Below are 26488 nucleotides of genomic sequence, written 5' to 3'. Positions count from 1 at the left end.
GTTGAAATTCTCGATTATTGTAGATTTATCGGTGGTGATAGTGTTTCCTAGCCTCAGTGCAGTGGGCAGCTGGGAGGAAGTGCTCTTATTCTCCATGGACTTTACAGTGTCCCAAAACTTTTTGGAGTTAGTGCTACAGGATGCAAATTTCTGTTTGAAAAAGTTAGCCTTTGCTTTCCTGACTGCTTGTGTATATTGGTTCCTAACTTCCCTGAAAAGTTGCATATCGCGGGGGCTATTTGATGCTAATGCTGTACGCCACAGGATGTTTTTGTGCTGGTCAAGGGCAGTCAAGTCTGAGGAGAACCAGGGGCTATATCGGTTCTTAGTTCTGTATTTTTTGAATGGGGCATGTTTATTTAAGATTGAGAGGAAATTACTTTTAAGGAACAACCAGGCATCCTCTACTGACGGAATGAGATCTATATCCATCCAGGATACCTGGGCCAGGTCAATTAGGAAGGCCTCCTCGCTAAAGTGTTTTAGGGAGTGTTTGACAGTGATGAGGGGTGGTCGTTTGACCGCGGACCCGTTACGGACGCAGGCAATAAGGCAGTGATCGCTGAGATCCTGGTTGAAGACAGCTGAGGTGTATTTAGAGGGTATGTTAGTCAGGATGATATCTATGAGGGTACCCATGTTTACGGATTTAGGGTTGTACCTGGTAGGTTCGTTGATAATTTGCGTGAGGTTGAGGGCATCTAGCTTGGATTGTAGGATGGCTGGGGTATTAAGCATATCCCAATTTAGGTCACCAAGCAGTACAAACTCTGAGGATAAATGGGGGCAATCAATTCACATATGGTGTCCAGGGCACAGCTGGGGGCTGAGGGGGGTCTGTAGCAAGCGGCAACAGTGAGAGACTTATTTCTGGAAAGGTGGATTTTTAGAAGTAGAAGCTCAAACTGTTTGGGCACAGACCTGGATAGTATGATGGAGCTCTGCAGGCTATCTCTACAGTAGATTGCAACTCCACCCCCTTTGGCAGTTCTATCTAGACGGAAAATGTTATAGTTGGGGATGGAAATTTCAGAATTTTTGGTGGCCTTCCTGAGCCAGGATTCAGACACTGCTAGAACATCAGGGTTGGCAGAGTGTGCTAACGCAGTGAATAACTCAAACTTAGGAAGTAGACTTCTGATATTTATGTGCAAGAAACCAAGACTTTTGCGATTACAGAAGTCATCAAATGATAGCGCCTGGGGAGTAGGAGTGATACTGAGGGCTGCAGGGCCTGGGTTAGCCTCTACATCACCAGAGGAACAGAGGAGGACTAGAATAAGGATACGGCTAAAGGCTTTAAGAACTGGTCTTCTAGTGCGTTGGGTACATAGAATAAATGGGGCAGATTTCCGGGTGTTATAGAAAAGATTCAGGGCATTATGTACAGACAAGGATATGGAAGGATATGAGTAAAGTGGAGGTAAACCTAAGCGTTGGGTAACAATGAAAGAGATAGTATCTCTAGAGGCATCAATTGAGTCGGTCTCTGAGTGTATGGGGAGAGGGACAAAGGAGATATCTAAGGCAGTTTTAGCTAGGCTGGGGGGTCTACAGTGATATAGTACAATTAGAAATAACCGAAACAACAATAAACTAACCATGTTTGGGCTGAGGCTAAACATAAACAGGATGTAGTACCGTAAAAAGGAACAGTCCAGCAGATATCAGCTGTATAGCTGAGTTATCATAAGGTCCGGTGGTGAAGCACTTGTGAGTAAGAGGCCACGGATAGTGTGTGCTAGCGGGCCAGGGCTAGCCGATGGGATGGAATCTTCGTGGTTAACGTCGTAACCACATCAGACGATTTCGTCGGCAGACCAGTCGTGTAGGATCGGCGGGGCTCCGTGTCAACACTAGGTGGTCCCGTCCGGTTGACAGAGAGGTAGATAGCCGGGAGATGGGCCTAGCTCAGGATGATTAGCCAGACCACAGCGTCCGTTTTGTTGTAGCCAGCTGGTAGCGATGAATCCGGAGTTAAAGGTCCAGTGATTCAGTGATTCCGGCGGAAAAACTGATATGTTCTGGGTCGATAACGCGCTGTGCAGACTGGCCGAATATCCGGTGATCAATGTCCAGTGATTAAAATTAATCCCGCGGAAAAAAATCCAATGTTCTGGGTGAAACACCGCTAGCTGTGGCTAATAGCAAGTAGCTAGTTAGCTGGCTAGCTAGTTTCAACTGGAGATTCTAGATTCTAGATAAAGGTAAGTCAAAAATAGAATCCGTTCCACATTGAGTGAGGCGGGTTGCAGGAAAGTATATTTTGTAGAAGGATGAAAAGTCTGATAGGGAAATATGTACGAAAAATACAAAAAAACAGGGTATTTACAGGCTATTTACAGACACACGACAGAAACAGGACTGCACTACTTCGCCATCTTGGATATCCTTATCCCTTGCTAGCTAGCCAACTACGGCTAATTTACAGTCACGTCAAACAGTGCAGCCAGAATAACAACAAAGTAGCTGCATTTGAATTTGTTTAAGCTCTTTTCTAGTGACATCCATAACAATGAGTTACTGAGGAGCGATTTCACCAGGCAAAGAAAATGTGCTCTCTCGTCAGGACACTGTTGTTCAGAGGAGCTAGCCAACAATAAAGCTAACACAATCACTTCAAACTGAAGCTGGAAAGACTGCAAACTAGCTGCAATTCATTTCATTTACCTGTTTTCTGTTGATATTTCTTTGTATATATCCATAAAAATGATGCTGATTCATGATTTCGACTTGCTGAGAAAAGCTGCCTGTCTGTCTGTCTCATCCCGACTCCCGACTCCCGACACGTTCATGACTACTATTCCACAGCTGAAGATCGAATTTGAATATTGAAACAATGTTGAAAATGTCGGAGAGACAGACAGCAAGGTTTATACAAATCTCCACTGTTGAAAACTAAATGTTAGTCTAAAAGAAATGTGAGATAATGTCTATATGCTTTTTATAGTGGAGATCAAGTTTATAAATTGCCTGGCTGGGCTGACTGGAAATTGGATTGCGCAGTCAGATGGAACAGAGTAAATAGGCATTTTAATGTCATAGATTTAGCTGGTGGTAACTTGTGGAATAGACACCGACTGGAATGCGGTTCTAACCAATCAGCCCTCAGGATTAGACCCACCCATTGTATCATTTACTCTAGGATGCCCACGAGCCTCACAAGACTCATCTGAAGATCCCCCGGTACCAGTTTAAAAAAAATTATGGAAGTATATGCTACCAATCAAAAGTTTTAGAAGACCTACTCATTCAAGGGTTTTTCTTTATTTTTTACTATTTTCTACATTTTAGAATAATAGTGAAGACATCAAAACTATGAGATAACACATTTGGAATCATGTAGTAACCCAAAAAGTGTTAAACAAATCAAAATATATTTTATATTTGAGATTCTTCAAATAGCCACCCTTTGCCTTGATGACAGCTTTGCACACTCTTGGCATTCTCTCAACCAGCTTCATGAGGTAGTCACCTGGAATGCATTTCAATTAACAGGTGTCTCTTCTTAAAAGTTAATTTGTGGAATTTATTTCCTTCTTAATGCGTTTGAGCCAATCAGTTGTGTTGCGACAAGGTAGGGGGGTATACAGAAGATAACCCTATTTGGTAAAAGGCCAAGTCCATATTATGGCAAGAACAGCTCAAATAAGCAAATAGAAATGACAGTCCATCATTACTTTAAGACATGAAGGTCAGTCAATACGGACAATTTCAAGAACTTTGTCATGCCCTGGCTCTGGGGACTCTTATATGTTGAGCCAGGGTGTGTAGGGTCTATGTTTTGTGTTCTATGTTCAGTTTCTAGTTCATGTGTTTTCTATGTTGGCCGGGGTGGTTCCCAATCAGAGGCAACGTGAATCAGCTGTTGCTTGTTGTCTCTGATTGGGAACCATACTTAGGCAGCCTGTTCTGCACTTGTCATTTGTGGGATCTTGTTCCGTGTCGGTTGGTGTTTTGTTACCTTAGGACTTCACGTATCGTTTTGTTGTTTTGTTGTATTGTAATAGTACTCATTAAAAGATATACGCATATCACGCTGCGCCTTGGTTCACTTCTTATGACGATCATGACAGAAGATCCCACCAATTAAGGACCAAGCAGCGTGTCCAGGAGCAAACGCCGGAGGTAACGCTAGTGGATGTCCTCCTCGGTTGGGGGAAGATCACCGAGGAGGAGGCCGTCCGCTACCTGAGGGCGATGAGGGAGGATGTCCAGGCAGGAGAGGAGAAGCGGCGCCAACCGGGCCGTTGTCGGACAGGCGAGAGGCAACCCCAATAAAACATTTTTGGGGGGGCACACGGCATGGACGACGGGGCTGCTGGAGGCAGCTACAGGGCGAATCTGCAGAATAGGAGAGGAGGCCACCAGGTTACGGGGGCTATTGGTCATGAGGGAGCAGGTGTTAGTTGGTCAGAGGGAGGAACTACTGGAGGCGATAAGGGAGAAGGAGAGTGTAGAGGCACGGCGAGAGGAACTGGTTAGGCAGCAGAGGGAGCGGAGGTTTATGAGGAAACCCAGTCCCGCTCCTCGCACCAAGCAAGTGGTGTGTGTCACCAGTCCGGTCCGGCCCGTCCTGATCCCCGCACTAAGTTAGTGGTGCGTGTTCCCAGTACGGCCCGACCCGTTCCTGCTTCCCGCACAAGGCCAGTGGTGTGTGTTCCCAGTACGGTCCGGCCCGTTCCTGCTCCCCGCACTAAGCTAGTGGTGCGTGTTCCCAGTACGGCCCAACCCGTTCCTGCTCCCCGCACTAAGTTAGGGGTGCGTGTTCCCAGTACGGCCCAACCCGTTCCTGCTCCCCGCACTAAGTTAGGGGTGCGTGTTCCCAGTCCGGCCCGACCCGTTCCTACTCCCCGCACTAAGTTAGTGGTGTGTGTTCCCAGTACGGCCCGGCCTGTTCCTGCTTCCCGCACAAGGCCAGTGGTGTGTGTTCCCAGTACGGTCCGGCCCGTTCCTGCTCCCCGCACTAAGTTAGTGGTGCGTGTTCCCAGTACGGCCCAACCCGTTCCTGCTCCCCGCACTAAGTTAGGGGTGCATGTTCCCAGTACGGTCCGGCCCGTTCCTGCTCCCCGCACTAAGTTAGTGGTGCGTGTTCCCAGTACGGCCCAACCCGTTCCTGCTCCCCGCACTAAGTTAGGGGTGCGTGTTCCCAGTACAGCCCAACCCGTTCCTGCTCCCCGCACTAAGTTAGGGGTGCGTGTTCCCAGTCCTGTTAGGCTTGGTGGGGACTCAGGTGCAGAGACGGACACACGGACAAAGAGGGTGAATTAGGATGTTGTTTATTCAGCGTGTTTTGGCAGAGAGAAACAGTTCAGGGTGGAGTAGCTTCAGACCGGGGTAGGAGCTGAGTGGGGTGGAGAGCCAGTAGTACTGAGAGCTGGATGACGAGGATATCAGACAACAGATGAGCAGGTTGCGGCGTGGGAATGGCAGGCAGGCAGGCAGCAGGAACCGACGGGATCTGGTCGAAGGAGAGACAGGTTACAAACGTGGCAGAAACAACTATAATGCTGAGAGAGTAACAACTAAACTGAGATTGCTGTACGGAGCCAAGTTACCACAGGTGGTGTAGGAACGAACTGGCGCTGGAGAGGTGTCCAGCCCGGGTAGATAACTGCTGGTTGATTGGTGACAATGAGCTGCAGCTGGATGTAACTGAGCATGAGAGAGAATGGCCACGCCCCCTGACCTAGATCCTCTGACTGGGCTGCACAGCAGGGGGAGACAGACACAGACAACACACACAGGGAAAAAAGGAAAAGGAAAACAAGCGGGGACAGGACCAACAGTGCCGGACCGTAACAGTACCCCCCCCTCAACGGGCGCCACCCGGCGACCCACCCGGCTTGTCAGGGTGGTCCCTATGAAGTCAGCCACCAGCTGCGGATCCAGTATAAACCGTCGGGGAATCTAGGACCTCTCCTCGGGACCGTATCCCTCCCAGTCCACCAGGTACTGAAGCCCTCTACCACGCCTCCGGACGTCCAGCAGTCTCCGCACCGTGTAGGCTGGATGGTACGTCAATATCCGCGGTGGCGGAGGGGGATCCACAGGCGGACACAAAGGGCTGGAGGAGACCAGCTTCAGCTGGGACACGTGAAATGTAGGATGGACTCTCATGGCCTGGGAAGCTTCAACCGAACAGCCGAAGGGTTGATGATGGAGTCGATCTCGAAAGGACCCAAATACCGGGGCGACAGCTTACGGGAGTCAGTGCGCAGGGGGATGTTGCTGGAGGAGAGCCAGACTCGCTGACCAGGCTGGAACTGGGGAGGCGACTACCCTGTGCCTGTCCGCCACTCTCTTGTTACGCTCTGCTGTCCGTAGAAGGGCCTCACGGGTGTCCACCCACACCTTGCGGCAGCGGCAGAAGGTTATCCTGAACTGACGGGGACGGCTAACTCCTTTTCCTGAGACGGGAACAATGGCGGTTGGTACCCCAAAGCCGCCTCAAATGGTGAAAGGCCGGTGGCAGATGAGGTGAGGGAATTGTGGGCATATTCGACCCACGGGAGGTGTTTGGCCCAGGTGGATGGGTTCTGGGATGTCACACAGCGTAGAGCAGCCTCCAGGTCCTGATTGGTCCTCTCAGTCTGGCCATTGGACTGGGGATGGAAACCTGATGAGAGACTGACAGAGGCACCCAGAGCAGAACAAAACTCCTTCCATACCCGAGAAATGAACTGTGGGCCTCTATCGGACACTATGTCCACAGGTATTCCATGGGACGGAATACATGTAGGACAAAGAGGTCGGCTGTCTCACTGGCAGACGGTAATTTTGGTAATGCAACAAAATGGGCAGATTTAGAGAATCTGTCCACGATGGTGAGTATGGTGTCATTACCCTCAGACATAGGAAGTCCAGTGACGAAGTCCAAGGCCACGTGAGACCAGGGCGACTCGGGACTGGGAGAGGCCGCAGCAGGCCCGAAGGAGCCCGGTGGGAAGCCTTATTTTGGGCACAGATGGAACAGGCCGCCACGTATTCCCGGGACGTCAGTCTCGACGGATGGCCACCAAAAGTGCCTCTTCAGTAGCGACAGTGTACGGTTCATACCAGGGTGGCAGGAGAAGCGCGAGGTGTGGATCCAGTTGAGCACTTGCGGCCGCACGGCTGCGGGAACATAGAGAAGGTCGGGGGCCATCGGCCGGTCCAGGTTCCGACTCTTGTGCCGATCGGACGAGGGACTCGATTTCCCAGTGAACAGCCGCCACCAAACAGGAAGCCGGGCAGAACAGGTTCAGGATTGCTGGAGTCTTCATTGTCTGTAAACTGGCGAGAGAGAGCATCAGGCTTGACATTACGTGTGCCAGGACGATATGTTAAAATAAACTTGAACCTGCTGAAGAACAGAGCCCATCTGGCCTGACGGGAGTTTAGCCTCTTGGATGACTGGATGTAAGCCAGGTTCTTGTGGTCTGTCCAGACTATGAAGGGTTGCTCTGCTCCGTCTAGCCAGTGCCTCCACTCCTCCAACGCCAACTTGACAGCAAGCAACTCCCGGTTACCCACGTCGTAGTTCTTCTCAGCAGGGGTCAATCTCCTGGAGAAAAAGGCCACAGGATGGAGCTTCTGGTCCGTGGGGGAACGTTGTGACAGGACAGCCCCCACCCCGAATCAGAGGCGTCCACTTCCACAATAAACTGCAAACTAGTGTCTGGATGAATAAGAACAGGTGAGGTGGAGAACAGTTCCTTCAATGTACTCACGGCTGACTCGGCCTCAGGCGTCCACAGGAATGGCACCTTTGGGGAGGTGAGCTTGGTCAGGGGGGCAACCACTCGCTGAAACCCCTGATGAAGCGGCGGTAGAAGTTGGCGAAGCCCAGGAAGCGTTGTAGCTGCTTCCGAGGCGTGGGTGTGGGCCACTCCGCAACCGCTCTGATCTTGTCAGGGTCTGGTGACACTTGTCCCCGCTCGATAATAAAGCCCAAAAGGGGACGGACTGCGGTGGAACTCACATTTTTCTGCTTTCACATACAGTTTATTTTCCATGAGGCGTTGGAGAACCAGACGGACGTGGGAGACGTGTTCATCCTGTGACTTAGAGAATATTAGAATGTCATCCAAATAGACAAACACAAAAGCGGTGTAGAAAATCCCTCAACACATCGTTAACCATGGCCTGAAACACTGCTGGGGCGTTAGTGAGACCCGAATGGCATGACTAGGTATTCAAAGTGTCCGAGAGGGGTATTGAACCCAGTTTTCCATTCGTCTCCCTGCCTGATCCTAACGAGGTGGTAAGCGTTACGCAGGTCGAGTTTGGTAAACACGGTGGCACCATGAAGGGGTTCAAATGCTGAGTTGATGAGAGGCAGGGAGTACGTATTTCTGACTGTGATGTTATTTAGTCCTCTGTAGTCAATGCAGGGGCATAATGTTTTGTCCTTCTTCTCTACAAAAAAGAACCCAGCACCAACAGCGGAAGATGAGGGACGAATGATCCCAGAGGCTAGGGGAGTCGCCTATGTAGGTTTCCATAGCTTCTCTCTCAGGGCGGGACAGATTGAAAAGCCGACTGGACGGCAAAGGGGAGCTCAGGCAGTAACTCAATAGCGCAATCGTATGGCCTATGAGGTGGTAGTGAAAGTGCTTTGGACTTACTGAATACCTCGGCCAGGTCCAGGTACTCTTCAGGGACTGAGGAGAGGTCTGGGGGTTTGACAGGGGAAGCAGGGGGAACCTACCGAGGCGGAATAGCCGACCCAAGGCAAGCAGAATGGCAGTGAGTGCTCCAACTGTGTATTTTGTGGTTTTGCCAGTCAATATGGGGGTTGTGAAGGCTAAGCCGGGAAACCGAGGATAAGAGGAGGCCGAGGAGGAGACTACTTTAAACTGGATGGTTTCTTTGTGATTGCCGGACAGCATGAGAGAAAGCGGGGGACAGTTTGGTGGGTGATGTTGGCAAACTGATAGCCGTCTATAGCGGTTACTGTTATAGGCTTAGGCAGGGGCTTAACAGGGATCTCAGCCTGAGTGACCAGGTTAACGTCAAGGAAACTATCCTCAGCACCAGAGTCAATGAGAGCAGCTAATGGGACAGACAGATTCCTGAACTGGACTGTAGCTGGGATAACTAGCGGGGTGCTGTGGGCATTGAGTCAGGTGTAGCACTCGAAATACGCCCACCTTTACTTGGAGCTTGGTCTTTTGGGCGAACCGGACAGTTAACCAGGAAATGAGTGCGGTCCCCACAGTCATGCACTCACCAGCCCGCATGCGCCCGTTCCTTTTCGGCAGGGGAAGGCGAGCACGGCCCAGCTGCATGGGCTCGTCTGGTTCCGTGGAGGGATCCGCTGAGGTGTGTGGGCGGTGTCCGAGTGGTGGTGTTGCTCGGGTTGCAGAAGCGAGGGGCCCCGCCTGCGGTGTGGACCCGACCGCCCCTCTCCTGTCTCTCCTCTCCCGTAGCCTGTTGTCTATTCGTGTAGCAAGGAAACGAGAACATGAAGGTTAGCAGGCTCATCACGAACAGCTAGTTCATCCCTTAATCGTGTCACTCAAACCGTTAACAAACGCTCCCTGAAGAGCCGTCATTCCACTTGGAATCGGCTGCCCAAGGTCAAAAATCAATGGCGTATTCAGCCACGCTACCCGTGCCCTGTCGTAGCTTCAACAGTCTCTTTGTGGCGGTCCCGGCATGGTCGGGTGATCAAACACAATTTTCAATTGAGAGGAAAAATCGTCAAGCGACAGGCTGGCAATCTGCTGAGTAGAACAAGCGCTTCTGCCCAAATCAAAGCTTTGCCCCTCAGTAACCCCAGAGCGTAATGTACCTTTGAGGATTCCGTGGAGAAAGACAGGGGCTTCTGTTGGAACACCAAGCGGCACTGAAGCAGGAAACCACGGCATTTGTTCAGGTCCCCGGTGAAAGGTTCGGGTGAGGTTGTAGGGGGGTTCCGAAGGGCAGGGAGCGGAAGCTCGAGCCTGGAGCAACTGTAGGAGGAACAGGCAGAGGAGAAGCAGAGGGAGGAAAAGTAGTGAGTGTTACCAGGTTAGCTACCTGAGAGGTGAGCTGAGATACTTGATCCAACAACCGCTGGTTGTTATCCAATAGAGACCGGATGAATTGGTCGTGTTGTCCCAATAACATTCCCTGTGAATGGAGGGCGCGTTATGCGCCATCACCCGTTGTTCCATGTGGCATCTCTGCTGAGTCCATGTTTGGCCAGTTCGTTCTGTTAGGCTTGGTGGGGACTCAGGTGCAGAGACGGACACACGGACAAAGAGGGTGAATTAGGATGTTGTTTATTCAGCGTGTTTTGGCAGAGAGAAACAGTTCAGGGTGGAGTAGCTTCAGACCGGGGTAGGAGCTGAGTGGGGTGGAGAGCCAGTAGTACTGAGAGCTGGATGACGAGGATATCAGACAACAGATGAGCAGGTTGCGGCGTGGGAATGGCAGGCAGGCAGGCAGCAGGAACCGGCGGGATCTGGTCGAAGGAGAGACAGGTTACAAACGTGGCAGAAACAACTATAATGCTGAGAGAGTAACAACTAAACTGAGATTGCTGTACGGAGCCAAGTTACCACAGGTGGTGTGGAACGAACTGGCGCTGGAGAGGTGTCCAGCCGGGTAGATAACTGCTGGTTGATTGGTGACAATGAGCTGCAGCTGGATGTAACTGAGCATAGAGAGAGAATGGCCACGCCCCCTGACCTAGATCCTCTGACTGGGCTGCACAGCAGGGAGACAGACACAGACAACACACACAGGGAAAAAAGGAAAAGGAAAACAAGCGGGGACAGGACCAACAGTGCCGGACCGTAACAAGTCTGGCCCGACCCGTTCCTACTCCCCGCACTAAGTTAGTGGTGCGTGTTCCCAGTACGGCCCGGCCTGTTCCTGCATCCCGCACAAGGCCAGTGGTGTGTGTTCCCAGTACGGTCCGGCCCGTTCCTGCTCCCCGCACTAAGTTAGTGGTGCGTGTTCCCAGTACGGCCCAACCCGTTCCTGCTCCCCGCACTAAGTTAGGGGTGCATGTTCCCAGTACGGCCCAACCCGTTCCTGCTCCCCGCACTAAGTTAGTGGTGCGTGTTCCCAGTACGGCCCGGCCTGTTCCTGTCCCTCGCACCAAGCCTGTGATGCGCGTCGCCAGCCCGGCCCGGCCTGTTCCTGCCCCTCGCACCAAGCCAGTGGTGTGCGTCGCCAGCCCGGCCCGGCCTGTTCCTGCCCCTTGCACCAAGCCTGTGGTGCGCATCGCCAGCCCGGCCCGGCCTGTTCCTGTCCCTTGCACCAAGCCTGTGGTGCGTGTCGCCAGCCCGGTCCGGCCTGTTCCTGTCCCTCACACCAAGCCTGTGGTGCGCGTCGCCAGCCCGGTCCGGCCTGTTCCTGCTCCCCGCACCAAGCCAGTGGTGCGTGTCGCCAGCCCGGTCCGGCCTGTTCCTGCTCCCCGCACCAAACCAGTGGTGCGCGTCGCCAGCCCGGTCCGGCCTGTTCCTGCTCCCGCACCAAGCCAGTGGTGCGGCGTCGACCCGGTCCGGCCCGTTCCTGCTCCCGCACCAAGCCAGTGGTGCGGCGTCGTCAACCCGCTCGGCCCGTTCCTGCTCCCGCACCAAGGCTGTGGTGCGCGTCGTCAGTCCGGCACAGCCTGTGCCTGTTTCACCGGTGCCTGGTCAGGTACCGGTCAGCTGCTCCACACCGGAGCCCTAGGCAATCCGCTCCACCGATGTCCAGTCCAGCTCCAGCCAGCGGGACCAGACCAGGGGGCGCTATGGGGGTAGTTAGAGGGTGGTGGTCACGCCCGGAGCCGGATCCGCCTCCGAGGCGGAATGCCCACCCGGCCCCTCCCCTGTTGGGTTTAGTTGGCGCGGTCGCAGTCCGCGCCTTTGGGGGGGGGGTACTGTCACGCCCTGGCTCTGGGGACTCTTATATGTTGAGCCAGGGTGTGTAGGGTCTATGTTTTGTGTTCTATGTTCAGTTTCTAGTTCATGTGTTTTCTATGTTGGCCGGGGTGGTTGGGAACCATACTTAGGCAGCCTGTTTTGCACTTGTCATTTGTGGGATCTTGTTCCGTGTAGGTTGGTGTTTTGTTACCTTAGGACTTCACGTATCGTTTTGTTGTTTTGTTGTATTGTAATAGTACTCATTAAAAGATGTACGCATATCACGCTGCGCCTTGGTCCACTTCTTACGACGATCGTGACAAACTTTGAAAGTTTCTTCAAGTGCAGTCGCAAAAACCATCAAGCGCTATGATGAAACTGGCTCTCATGAGAACCGCCACAGGAATGGAAGACCCAGAGTTACCTCTGCTGCAGAGGATAAGTTCAATTGAGTTACCAGCCTCAATTGAAGCCCAATTAAATGCTTCACTGAGTTCAAGTAACAGACACATCTCAACATCAACTGTTCAGAGGAGACTGTGTGAATCAGGCTTTCATGGTCGAATTGCTGCAAAGAAACCATTACTAAAGGACACCAATAATAAGAAGAGACTTGCTTGGACCAAAAAACACGAGCAATGGACATTGTCCTTTGGTCTGGAGTCCAAATTTGAGAATTTTGGTTCCAACCACCGTGTCTTTGTGAGACACGTGTGGGTGAACAGATGATCTCTGCATGTGTATTTCCAACCGTAAAGCATGGAGGAGGAGGTGTTATGGTGTGGGGGTGCTTTGCTGCTGACACTGTCTGTGATTAATTTAGAATTCAAGGCACACTTAACCAGCATGGCTACCACTGCATTCTGCAGTGATACGCCATCCCATCTGGCGGGGCTTAGCGGGAATATCATTTGTTTTCAACAGGACAATGACCCAACACACCTGTAGGCTGTGTAGGGCTATTTGACCAAGAAGGAGAGTGATGGAGTGTTGCATCAGATGACCTGTCCTCCATAATCCCCCGACCTCAACCAAATTGAGATGGTTTGGGATGAGTTGGACCGCAGAGTGAAGGAAATGCAGCCAACAAGTGCTCAGCATATGTGGGAACTCCTTCAAGACTGTTGGAAAAGCATTCCAGGTGAAGCTGGTTGAGAGAATACCAAGAGTTTGCAAAGCTGTCATCAAGGCAAAGGGTGGCTATTTGAAGAATCTCAGATATAGGACAGACACTTCAGAACAAACTTCATTTAGATTTTTGGGGGGACTATCTGTTGTTCCATGTAGTGAATCTGTTATTCAATGCATTTGTATGGGCTAATAGCAGTAAGGCCAAACTTCAAAATTCAATATCAAATAGCGAAATGATAATTGATATGACCTACTTAAAACAATTCCATATGTTAGCTTAGTACCCTGGGTACTAAGGAACTATACTGAACAAAAATATGAACGCAACATGTAAAGTGTACAATACACCAGAATGTAATCGATGTAGACCACTAGACCGCGACCAAGCATGTCCCGAAACACCTCGTTCACAAAGGACTTGAAGACGGATGGAGCATTCATCAAACCGTACGGCATCACCAGGTATTCTTAATGCCCCATGGTTGTGCTGAATGCGGTCTTCCACTCATCCCCCTCTCGGACACGCACCAGGTTGTACGCACTCCGGAGATCTAATTTTGTGAAGAAGCGTGCCCCATTTATTGACTCGATCACAGATGGAATGAGGGGTAGAGGATAACTATAACATATAGTCCCCTTATTCAGTGCTTGGAAATCAATGCAAGGGCGCAGACCTCTGTCTTTCTTCTTCACAAAAAAGAAACTCCAGGATGCGGGCGAATTGGAAGGATGTATAAACCCCAGGTGCAGGGACTCGGAGACGTATGTCTCCATAGCCTCTGTTTCAGCCTGTGACAGGGATACACATGACTCCTGGGAGGCACAGCATCTACCCGGAGGTTTATCGCGCAATCTCCCGCCCGATGAGGTGGTAATTTGGTCACCTGCATTTTGGAAACGGGCAGGCCCCTTCCAGGACGTCCTCTAGAAGCCAGCAGGTTGTCCAACTGGATGGCCATGTCCACCAGTTGATCGAAGGACAACGTGGTGTCCCGGCAGGCTAGCTCCCTTTGGACGTCCTCTCGTAGCTGGCACCGGAAGTGGTCGATGAGGGCCCGCTGGTTCCACCCGGACCAGCCGCTAGAGTCCGAAACTTCAGGGCGAAGTCCTGCGTGGTCTTCGTCCCCTGTCTCAGGTGGACCAGCCGCTCACCCACCTCTCTACTTGGAGCTCCACCGATCTTCACTACTCTCCACAATAAACAATCATACAAAAAGGCAAGGGGGCAGAGGGAACACCTATTGTGATTGGTGATTTGAAGGAGTCAGGCGCAGGAGGTTAAATCACAGAATACAGAATTTATTCCGGAATACAGAGTTACGCAGAAATGCGTCAAACAGTCCAGTGCGCAAAACAGGCGCTCTGGAAAATACAAGGCACACGGGGAAAAATACCCCAGCAATACAAAATACACGGAGCTCAACTGAGCTACACTCTCCTCACAATAGACAATCACGCACAAGGACAAGGGGGCAGTGGGAAGTACTGATGAGGGGATATGAACCAGATTTGTGTAATAAACAAGACAAAACAAATGGAATGATGAGATGAGTAGTGGCAGTGGCTAGAAGACCGGTGACGACGAACGCCGAAGCCTGCCCAAACCAGGAGAGGAGGCAGTTTCTGAGAAAGTCCTGACACTTATACAGGTACTGATGAGGGGATATGAACCAGGTGTGTGTAATAAACAAGACAAAACAAATGGAGTGATGAGATGAGGAGCGGCAGTGGCTAGAAGGCCGGTGACGACAACTGCCGAAGCCTGCCCGAACAAGGAGAGGAGGCAGCTTCGGAGGAAGTCATGACAACCTGACAGGTGCTGCATATCAAGAAGCTGATTAAACATTATGGTCATTACAATGGTGCACCTTGTGCTGGGGACAAAAAAAGGCAACTCTAAAATGTACCGTTTTGTCACACAACACATTGCCACAGATGTCTCAAGTTTTGAGGGAGCATACAATTGGCATTTTGATTGCAGGAATGTTCACCAGCGCTGTTGCCAGAGAATGTTCATTTCTCTACCATAAGCCACCTACAACGTTGTTTTAGAGAATTTGGCAGTACGTCCAACTGGCTTCACAACCACAGACCATGTGTAACCACGCTAGCCCAGGACCTCCACATCTGGCTTCTTCACCTGCGGGATAATTCTGATTGGCTGGGCCCACCCCTGCCCGCACCCCTGCCCAGTCATGTGAAATCCTAATTGATTTATTTCAATTGAATGATTTCCTTATATGAACTGTAACTCAGTCAAATCTTTGAAATTGTTGCACGTTGCGTTTAGATTTGTGTTTAGTATGTATATACAGGAACTATGGAAAACTAGTGGTTTGATGATAGAATATGGTGAGATAAATATTATGAGATAGAATTTGATAAATATCATACTGTTTGGCACATTATCTAAGATATTCATTGCCAACTTTAATTACACTTTTCATTTCAGAGAATAAAAAGTCTAAAACCCAGTCTCCTTGGATCTCCAAAACATGTTGGCTTGTAGGAAAGCATATCAACACAATCTCTTTTTGCCTGCCAACAACCCACCACCCCACACAGACTCACAAATGCTCACCCATAGCACCATGCTAAACCAACACACTATGAACACACACCTTCTAACCTCAAACACACACACAACCACACACACTATCTCTCTCCCCACCCTGTGGTGGCCCCTTGTTGTAAACACAGTGATATTCTGACCAACTGCAGAATCCTATTCTTTGCAGCCGATGACATCAGTGACATGTAAAGCTATCTGGCATTGTCCAGCCCATTGGAGCTCTTTAGCAATATAATCACCAGTTAAATGGCCATGGGCTACAGGGATAAAAACTAAAGTCAGCAACTGGTCAGCAAATCACAATTGAAAGCTTTAAATAGTGGAATTGCTCCGTAAGCAATGCATGCAGGGGGCATTGTGGAGCTGTTGCTCAGGCAGAGGGGAGGCAACTAGGAGAGATGTAGTGGTTTGGATGTCTTTAGAACAGTCCCTTTATGGGATCTGTAAATTTCACATCTGTTCTGAACTAGACAGAGAGAGAGAGAAAAAATACTCTAGAATTACACACTAAAAATAACCTTATAACATAATCCATTTGTAAACAACTGAGGAAAATAAGTGGCTTTAATTTAGAGTCACCTGAATGATCTTAGTGGACCAAGCTCCAAGCTAGTGCAAACAGAGCGTAGGCTGTGTAATCAAATGCCACAGTGTGGAAAATCTGAAATGTGATTTTACTAGCAAACCTCTGTCAAGACGATGAACTGTAAATCCCTGAATGTGATCCATATCTAGATGTAAGCTCAAGCTCAGCTTGATCTTTTCAACTAGGCTTTCAGTATGGAGCACTAATACCATACTATACCTTTGTGATACAGCCCTGAGTTTTTCCTGACTATGTTACCCGAGCAGGGAAAAGTTTGGGTCCTATAGTTATAAGCTATAAGTAGACCCTGGAGTTTGTCCCAGTCAGATCAGGTGGGCAGGAGAAATTCAGGGCCCTACTTTGTTCTATGATCCCTTGGTTGGCTATGAGGGCAAACTGTCCATAGCAGCCCAGCGAAAGGGTTCAGGAGCAGGCCAGAGAGAATAGAGAGAGAGAGAGAGAGAGAGACAGTGCTACTGTCACTCAGTGTTCCCACCACAGGCGTGCTATACTGTCTGAATGAGAAGCATCTGGAACAATTACAATGGGTGTGTGAAAGTGCTACTTGCTGGGCAGGTGGAGTGGACCGAGTCAGTGTACTCTGCAAAACTGATGCTTGTTATTGATGCTCATACATACAGTATGTATAATAGCTATTGACAATATTACTTCTGCATAAAGGTATGGTATTTTGAAGAAGAAGTATTTTCTAATTGGTTATGTGAAAATGTTTCCCTTTATATATAACTTGTAGAATGTATGATATTTTGAAGGAAATTAGATGTTAAATAAATAATGAAACCCAGGTGATATTTAGGACCAGAGTATTTCATGAATAGTAATTGCGTGGACACACTGACTGTAGGCCTATAACCGCTCACATGTAGCGTAATATAATATTAACTCCTGCAGAATTATGTATTTCTTGTAGTAAAATTAAACAAAAAATGTCAATTTTGTCTCAGGAACAGGTGTGGAGAAATAAGATTTTTTTATTTCAGCATCTCTTGAGAAAATGTGAATACGTGTGTAATGTGTTATTGACACTGTTATGCAAGCAGACAGTATTTCAACCACATCAAAATGCACCCTAGATGAACTGAAGTCTTATCAGAAACGTGTTTAGTCGTTTTCTCAGTTTTTCATTTCCTTAAAACCGGTCAAACTGATGACATTTGGACATTTTGCGCAGGACCAATCTTTCCACTGTTTTGGAATTATTGTGTTTTCTCCCTGATCCCTAAACGAAACAGACAACTTTACCTGTGTTAACTAGATTACTAACGCATTCATTCTATCGATATAAAACATTAACCTGGTGAGCACTACTTTATTTAGTCTTCCGGGGCAACAAGTTATGACAGAGGTATTTAACTATAGTTGACAAACAAATAGCCTACCAAATGTCGGAAATTACAATATGGCCTACCAAATGTCCGAAATTATAAGCAGAAACTTGTCTAAATTAGGGGTGAAAGTAGCCAGTAGTAAATTATAATAAATCAATTATAGTGAATTATTATGGTGGATCGAACTGCGCAGGCTACGTTTTGAAGTGATTTGTTTGACAATCAGATGAAAGCAACATCACATAACACCCATGATATGCGAAACTGAGGCCTGTGCAGACCGGAAAAAACAACAGTAAACAAGATAAGATGTTTACATGCCACTATCTCCCGTCTTAGATAAGCAAATGCCTGGCATCTTATCCAGGTTTCTCATAACCAGGATACAAGCTTTTTCGGCTTATTGTAAACGGGATATGATGTTTATATGGGTTAACTCAAAAACAGAATATTTGAGTGTCCCGAATAATAACGGGATATTGGTGTGCATTTAAACGTAGTCAGTGTGAAAACTTTTGAAAAGACAACTCTCATGGATAAATCAGTCAAAGCCCCACCTAGTGGTAGTAGTCACTGATTTCAATTATTTGGTTTTTATAGTCAAGTACAAAGAAGTGGTTAACACAGTTTTATGTAGAGAAAGCCTTGCTGTTTTCTTGCACTCTAGAAACAACCATATGAAGCACAACAAAATACATTGTTTCCATTCGCATTATAGTAAACAAATTGTCAAAAAGCAAAAGAATCGTGTAAGTAACATAAATCCTATTGTTGTGTGTGTCAAAGCAAGTTCTTCTGTCTGGCATTGCCCTCGGGCAGATTAGATGGGCACATCAGGCCGTGACCCCATTCTAAAACTGGTGATTCACCATAGTGGGGTTGTTTGCCAAACCAGTTGGTGCTATCTCAGTCTCCCAGGAAGGCAATGGGCCGTTTCACTACAGATGTAGGATCTTCATTTGATTTCCTACACAGCAGGAAATGCAAACGTGTATTTGAGTTTTAAAAAGGCTTCTAAAGTTTGTAATTTCCACTTTGTAAATTCAGACTTGATTTTCCCAAAAGTAAAATGTCTCAACACCTACAAAAATATCCATTCATAATAATCCACATAATAATTCACATTTCCTGTTGCTGCAGGATAATTTTCCTGCTGTAGCAAACTGGCTCAAATTAAGATCCTACATCTGTATTACTAACATCTCCACTCCCTCAAGCTGCATTGTGTTTGTGGAAATCCTGTTGAATTAAACCTGTCACATAAATTATTCACAATAATGTAACTGGTGAAATGTCCATCCCTTGACATTTGCATAACATAACTGGTCTCTCCCAAAAAGCTTGAATCGATTTTTCTTTTGAAATAGCTGACATGTTATCATAAGTAGGCCAATGATTGAGTGTTATTATTTAATATGTTAGGATAATTATTGAGTTTATGGTAGGAGTAGAATCTATGAGTCTTTTCTCTCCCAAAAAGATTGGAAGGCATGCACAGTCTTGTCAAGTATGCCTATCAAAACCCTTCTGGCAACAGTACTGTTGAATCCCCTCAGGTAGAGAGGGAACCTAATATTCAGGTTTCTCCTATTTGGAAATAGGGGAGGGGTGCGCGCACACACACACAAACACACACACAGCATGCACTTTAGATCCTAGTTAAGATTGAGCAACAATTGAGCATCGATTGAGATACCTTGATGAATGAGGAGGTACTGTATAGCCAGGCCTAAATTTAGCTATTCAGTGGAGTTGATGTGTTTTGGTTTTGAATGCAGCTAGTTCCTCTGGTGGGGAGGTCGGGTTATGAACAGTAAACTCCCAGTGTGCTGTGGGATGTTCCTGTAATCAGATAGCTTGATGAGTGAGGGAGTATAGACCTACATTTACTGTGGAGTTACAGTGGAGTTGATGTGTTTTGGTTTTGAATATAGCTAGTTATTCTGGGAAGTTTATGAATAGTGAACTCCCAGTGTGCTGTCTGTCTGTGGGATATTCCTGTAATCAACCCCTCCCAGTGAGTAGAGGAAAAACTATCAGGGTAGGGTGTGCCATACATGACGGCTACTGATAGTTCTGCTAACTCCCGCCCTCCCTCCTTCCCTCCCAGAAAGAGGACCAAGAGAACACACACAGATACAGTGAATACAGTACGTAGACAACTAGTTCTCACAGTCTCACGTCAGAATTAGATGTTCATCCATATTTCTCAAACTTCAAATTTCGAAGTTCTTCCAAATGTAAAAGTTTGAAGTGTTTAAGGTTAAGTTTAGGCATTAGCTTCACATTTTTAATGTTACGGTTAAGGTTAGGAATAAACTCTGAATGGTTAAAGTAAAGGTTAAGGTTTGGGACAGGCTTAAAACAAGAATAACTTTCTATTGCTGGATTTGAACATGCAACCTTTGGCACCTGAGGCAGATGCTTACGCCCATCTACCATCCCCATACACAATACCAAAAAACAAAACTTACTTGAAAGTAACAGCTCTCACTGTTGCCCCTAGTGGCCGGTCATCTCCCGACGACCTCAGAAATGGATGGACGTTGAATACTGACTTGTATCATGGGTGACCTGGCGGAAATAGATGCACTCTATTAATCATGCATTGAGCTTTTGACATTTGCTTATTTTGTTTTATGCTTTTCTTTTTGTTTTTCATGCTTATCTTTATCAAAAGTTGTGGCATATAGCTATGGAAAAAGTAATATTTCATTTTGAAATAATTGTAATAGTGTGCTGAGAACATTTGATTGGTGTATTTTAATTTAATTTTACCTTCGATTGTAAAAGCACTTTTAATTCTTGTCCTTATTTTTCACAATAATGTCTGTTGCCAACATAACAATATAACAATGGCCATCGAAATGTTATCTATTAAAATCAGATCCAACAATATTAAAGAGATTAGAAATCCAGGGCTTAAAAACAAAGGTGTCATTGTACGCTGATGATTCATGTTTTCTTTTAATTCTACAACTTGAAACCCTCCACAGCCTCATAGAGGATCTAGATACATTTTCTAACCTCTCTGGATTACAACCAAATTATGATAAATGTACTATATTATGTATTGGATCACTAAAAAATACATTTTTTACATTACCATGTAGTTTACCAATAAAATGGTCTGATGGTGATGTGGATATACTCGGAATACATTTCCCAAATGAAATAAATGATCTCACTCCAATACATTTTAATAGAAAGTTAGCAAAAATAGATAAGATCTTGCTACCATGGAAAGGTAAATACCTGTCTATTTGTGGAAAAATCACCCTGATTAACTCTTTAGTATTATCCCAGTTTACCTATTTGCTTATGGACTTGCCCTCACCTAGCGAACAGTTTTTTAAATTATATGGAGAAAAAAAGATTCCATTTTATTTGGAACGACAAGCCAGACAAACTTAAACAGGCCTATTTAAATAATGAATATGAATTCGGAGGAAATAAATAATTCAATATTAAAGCAGTAGACCTATCACTAAAAGCTTCAGTCATAAAAAAAAAGTTATACTTAAATCCGAACTGGTTCTCTAGCAAATAAGTAAGATTATCTCACCCCATGTTCAAGAATGGCCCTTTTCCCTTTATTCAGATTACAACCTCTGCTGTCACGGAATCAGCCGAGGCTGCTCCTCCTCCTTGCTCGGGCAGGCTTCGGCGTTCGTCGTCCCCGGAGTACTAGCTGCCACCGATCTATGTTTCTGTGTTTGACTTGTTTTGTCTTGATTGTGTACACCTGTTTCCTATTATGTTGTATTGTATTCCCTATTTAACCCTCTGTCGTTCATTGTGTGTTGTGTGTGATTGTTCTCGTCATTTTCGGCAGTTGCTAGTGTGCGGGTATTCCTCTCCCTGTTTGGAGGTGGTTTTTGTATTCTGGTTACTTTGTTAGTAAAGTATCGTTTCCAGCAGCTCGGTGTCCTGCGTTTGACTTCGCCTACCGCATTCACGTCGCACTTTGACACTTACTTTCAGTTATTTGAAAAGGAAATAATCTCCCAAATATCACTATTTCTAAAATAAGCCATAGAAAGTTGGTTGCAATTTCAATTTAATCCTGTAGAAACGACAGAACAAATAATGCAACAAATATTGTGGTTAAACTCAATTATACTAATTGATAAAAACACATTATCTTTTGAAAAAATGTTTAAAAAAGGTATAATCTTCGTAAATGATATTATAGGTAGGACTGGTGGAGCTATGTCGCACATGCAGCTAACAAAAACATATGGAAATGTCTGCTCTACCCAAAATTGCAGCCAAATCATTGCAGCATTACCGCAAAAATGGAAGAGGAAAGTGAAAGGGGGAAAAAGTAAGGAACTTGTCTGTCGGCCCTGCATTAAAGAACATAATTGGTTAAAGACAATTGTGATGTAAGTCGCTCTGGATAAGAGCGTCTGCTAAATGACTAAAATGTAAATGTAAATAAATAAAAAGTATACCAGTTTCATTTAAGGACCAAAGGATTGACAGCCGTCCCATATAGATTGCAAAATAGTTGGGAGGAGATTTTTGACGTACCGATTCCATGGCATAGTGTTTATGAACTGATACGCAAAACGACGCCAGATTCAAAACTTATAATTTTTCAATTTAAATTATTATACAAAATTCTTGCTACCAATATAATGTTATTTATATGGGGGATACAATCTTCCCAGCTCTGCAGATTTTGCTGCGACGCGACAGAATCATTAGATCAATTGATTTGGTACTGTCCATTTGTAGCTTGTTTTTGGTCAAAGTTCCAGGAATGGCTGAAGGATTGCAATATTTACCTGGCGCTAACCCTGTAGATAGCACTAATGGGTGATCTGAAAAGTCATAGTCAATCAATCAATAATATAATAATACTTTTAACAAAAATGTTTATTTCAATTTACAATCTGTAGAAACAATGAGAATAGAAGGATTCAGAACTTTTGTGAAACATCATAATGTATGGCAAATAGAAATCCAATATGGATGGTGTTAAGAGATAGATTGTCACGAGTTACAAAGCCAGAACCCAGAAGCAGACCAGGACAAGGTAAGTTGAAACGAAGGTGAGTGTTTATTTACAAATTCAAGAGTGATGCTGAATAATCCAGGGAACAGAGCGGGCGGCGTTGATTAGTTGTTGGGGGTGCAGTGGTTGATCCCATCATGGCTCGGCAGCCGCCGACCACCAGGCAGAGGTTGGATGAAGGTCCCGGATGAGTGACTGCAGATGGAACAAAACGGAGGTAAGTAAACAACAAACCAACAAGGTGCAAAACAACAAAACTAACGCTAGACGCTCTAAGACTGATACTCTGGTAAACCTACTGTTCATGGCTAACGATCCGGCAGGGAATGGATGTTAGGCCAGAGCCTAAGAAGGGTGATGATCAGGACCAGGTGTGCAGATTGCTGATGGGATGCAGGTGCGGAAATCAAGAGAGCTCCCCGGAGCGTTCCAGAACCCTCGGGAAACTGGAGATCACGAGCAGAAAAACAAGTCCACAGACAGGACCCGACTCAGACTGCCGGGATCGTTACATAGATGGGAGGTGTTGAATGGAGCTGAAGGATGGGGCTAATAACAACTAACAACAACTAATAACAACAAGATAACTAATGTAAAGCATACTGTGTCCATAATAAGTATATAGGTTATAGGATGAGAGCTTTTGTGAAAGAGCACAGTTAGAAAGATATGGCACATAGAAGCAAACCGGATGGACATCATGAAAATGATCGGAGAGGTTGAGGGTAGAGGAAGCTCAGGAGTAAAAATAAACAAAATATAATTATTGTAAAATTGACAGTGTCCATAAAATGTATATAGTATGTATAAGTTGGAAGTAGAGGCCTAAGCGTTGTTGTTCACTAGTTTACTCCAATTAGGGAAGGGGTGGTGGGGTTGAAAAGTAATAAAGGGAAATATATTTAAAAAAAGGATATGTATATGTATGTATATGTATTTATATGTATGTATGTGTATATGTATGTGTATATATATATATATATATATATATATATATATATATATATATATATATATATATATATATATATATATATTTTGCGAGAAAAAAAACATATGGGGGATTGGAAGTGATGCAGACAATTACATTGATGGAAGTTACAATCTATCTGCAATATTAAAGCTGATCTACCCCCCAAAAAACAAAAACAAACATAACAATATATATTTTTTAAATCTTGTAACCCTTTCATGATGAGCATGTCTAAAGGCTGAGCTTGCTTGTTGAAACACAAACAAGATGCAAAATGGACAGTTCCAATACAGCATGACAGAGGACTCCAGATGTATTTACATAGTTCACTTGACTTCCTTTTTTTATAACCTTTCCTACATCAATACTGATCTCAAAAGGCTTGATGGGTGAGAGCGCCTACCAGTGCTCATTAAGGAAAAGGGAGGAAGTACAAGAAGCATTGACAGACTATTATGACACATGATTAATTACTCCCATCAAGTGGTCAAGTATGCAACTACAGTATTATGTTTCTGTAAGTGGAGAGAAAGAAGATCAAGATTTGTGAATTTCAAAATAATATATAAAATATAAATACTTAGGATCTCAAAATAAGGTATGACTACCATATAAGATATTTTCTTCATTCCATAATGATTCAGACTATAACAGCTATTTTCAGTCTGTTTAAAAAGTTTTGCATAAAATATGTTATACAGCCCATTATTAACTAAAGGTTTTCAGTAAGCCATAACTAATGGTCCATAGGCTTTGGGGATCCATAATAAATACAAATACAAATAGGCGTACACATATTTAAATAGAAAATATACCTCTATGGGCTCGTTACATGGTTATCAAGTTTAAAAGGCATTATATCTATATATCGGTTAGTGTTACAAAACTGTTACAAAGTGTTACAGTTACAAGCTAGGTAGGACAGGGACCCTAAAAATTGTAGCCTGAAGGCACAGAGTTTCTAAACTCAGAGGCTCGCGAGACTTCCAGGAATGCTTGCGAAACAGACTGAACATACTAGGCCGGGGTTTGGGGTTTGAGAAGTCAATGAGAGAAGTGCAAATCATTTTCTTGAGTTGTTAATTTTCTCGAAATTTAAAAGCACAACCTAGATTCGAGCCAATGTCTTAAATAGTTGAACATGTTAATACTCCAACCTTGTGAAAGTGTCAAACTGACCAGCTGGCTGGAGTGTTTACGGACATATTCAATCTCTCCCTATCCCAGTCTGCTGTCCCCACTTGCTTCAAGATGTCCACCATTGTTCCTGTACCCAAGAAAGCAAAGGTAACTGAACTAAATGACTATCGCCCCGTAGCACTCACTTCTGTCATCATGAAAGGCTAATTTAAGGATCATATCACCTCTACCTTACCTGACACCCTAGACCCACTTCAATTTGCTTACCGCCCCAACAGATCCACAGACGATGCAATCGCCATCACACTGCCCTATCCCATCTGGACAAGAGTAATACCAATGTAAGAATGCTGTTCATTGACTATAGCTTAGCATTCAACACCATAGTACCCTCCAAGCTCATCGTTAAGCTCGGGGTCCTGGGTCTGAACCCTGCCCTGTGCAACTGGGCCCTGGACTTCCTGACGGGCCACCCCCAGGTGGTAAAGGTAGGAAACAACACCTCCACTTCGCTGATCTTCAACACTGGGGCCCCACAAGGGTGCGTGCTCAGCCCCCTCCTGTACTCCCTGTTCACCCATGACTGCGTGGCCATGCACGCCTCCAACTCAATCATCAAGTTTGCAGATGACACAACAGTAGTAGGCCTGATTATCAACAATGACGAGACAGCCTACAGGGAGGAGGTGAGGGCCCTGGGAGTGTGGTGCCAGGAAAATAACCTCTCACCCAACGTCAACAAAACAAAGGAGCTGATCGTTGAGGGAGCACGCCCCTATCCACATTGATGGGACCGCAGTGGAGATGGTGAAAGGCTTCAAGTTCACTGACAATCTGAAATGGTCCACCCTCACAGACAGTGTGGTGAAGAAGGCGCAACAGCGCCTCTTCAACCTCAGGAGGCTGAAGAAATTTGGCTTGGCACCTTAAACCCTCACAAACTTTTACAGATGCACAATTGAGAGCATCCTGTCGGGCTGTATCACCGCCTGGTATGGCAACTGCACCGCCCACAACCACAGGGCTCTCCAGAGGGTGGTGCGTAGTTTGCCAACGCATCACCGGGGTCAAACTACCTGCCCCCCAGGACACCTACAGCACCCAATGTCACAGGATGGCCAAAAAGATAATCAAGGACAACAACCACCCAAGCCACTGCCTGTTCACGCCGCTATCATCCAGAAGGCGAGGTCAGTACAGGTGCATCAAAGCTGGGACCGAGAGACTGAAAAACAGCTTCTTTCTCAAGGCCATCAGACTGTTAAATAGCCATCACTAGGCAGCTTCCACCTGGTTATGTAATCCTGCACGTTAGAGGCTGCTGCCCTATATACATAGACTTGAAATCGCTGGCCACTTTAATAATGTTTACATATTTTTGCTTTACTCATCTCATATGTATATACTGTGTTCTATTCTACTGTATTTTCGTCTATGCCAATCCAACACTGCTCGTCCTAATATTTATATATTTCTTAATTCCATTATTTTCCTTTTAGATTTATGTGTATTGTGTGTATTGTTATGAATTGTTAGATATTACCGCACTGTTGGAGCTAGAAACACAAGCATTTCGCTACACCCGCAATAACATTAGCTAAATATGTGTATGTGGCCAATAACATTTTATTTTATTTTACACGTTTTCATTTTCATCAAAAAACAACTTTATATCCGAGTGCTTTTGATTTGACTGCCCACACATGCACAGTTTGGCGCGAGACGGCCGTTAGACCCAATTACGTATTTCTACGCATGACCTTTGCTAGCCAATCAGGGATTTTTATTGGAGAAGCAGTTTAGCATATCTTCGTACTGTACTGTCTTTGCTGAAGGTGTGCCACCATTCAACATTGCGCGTGCGCTGTTCTACAAATAACGATCCGACG

General features: G+C 46.1%; 1 protein-coding gene across 1 annotated transcript in view; it reads right to left on the bottom strand.

Annotated features, from left to right (window-relative positions):
- LOC121574108 (la-related protein 1) overlaps positions 1–21068 on the bottom strand; it is a 150119-nt gene extending 129051 nt beyond the window's left edge. Inside the window, exons 1-2 of the mRNA XM_045222681.1 lie at positions 21029–21068; positions 19938–20037 (exon numbers count right to left, since the gene is read on the bottom strand). The gene's annotated coding sequence lies outside the window, so the exon portion shown is untranslated. The remainder of the gene's footprint in view (positions 1–19937; positions 20038–21028) is intronic.
- Between the last annotated feature and the right edge of the window lie 5420 nt (positions 21069–26488).

This window comes from Coregonus clupeaformis, chromosome 9, assembly GCF_020615455.1.
Source record: "Coregonus clupeaformis isolate EN_2021a chromosome 9, ASM2061545v1, whole genome shotgun sequence".
Taxonomy (NCBI): domain Eukaryota; kingdom Metazoa; phylum Chordata; class Actinopteri; order Salmoniformes; family Salmonidae; genus Coregonus; species Coregonus clupeaformis.
Note: the sequence above shows the minus strand (reverse complement) of the source record. Positions and strands in the feature narration are given on the sequence as shown.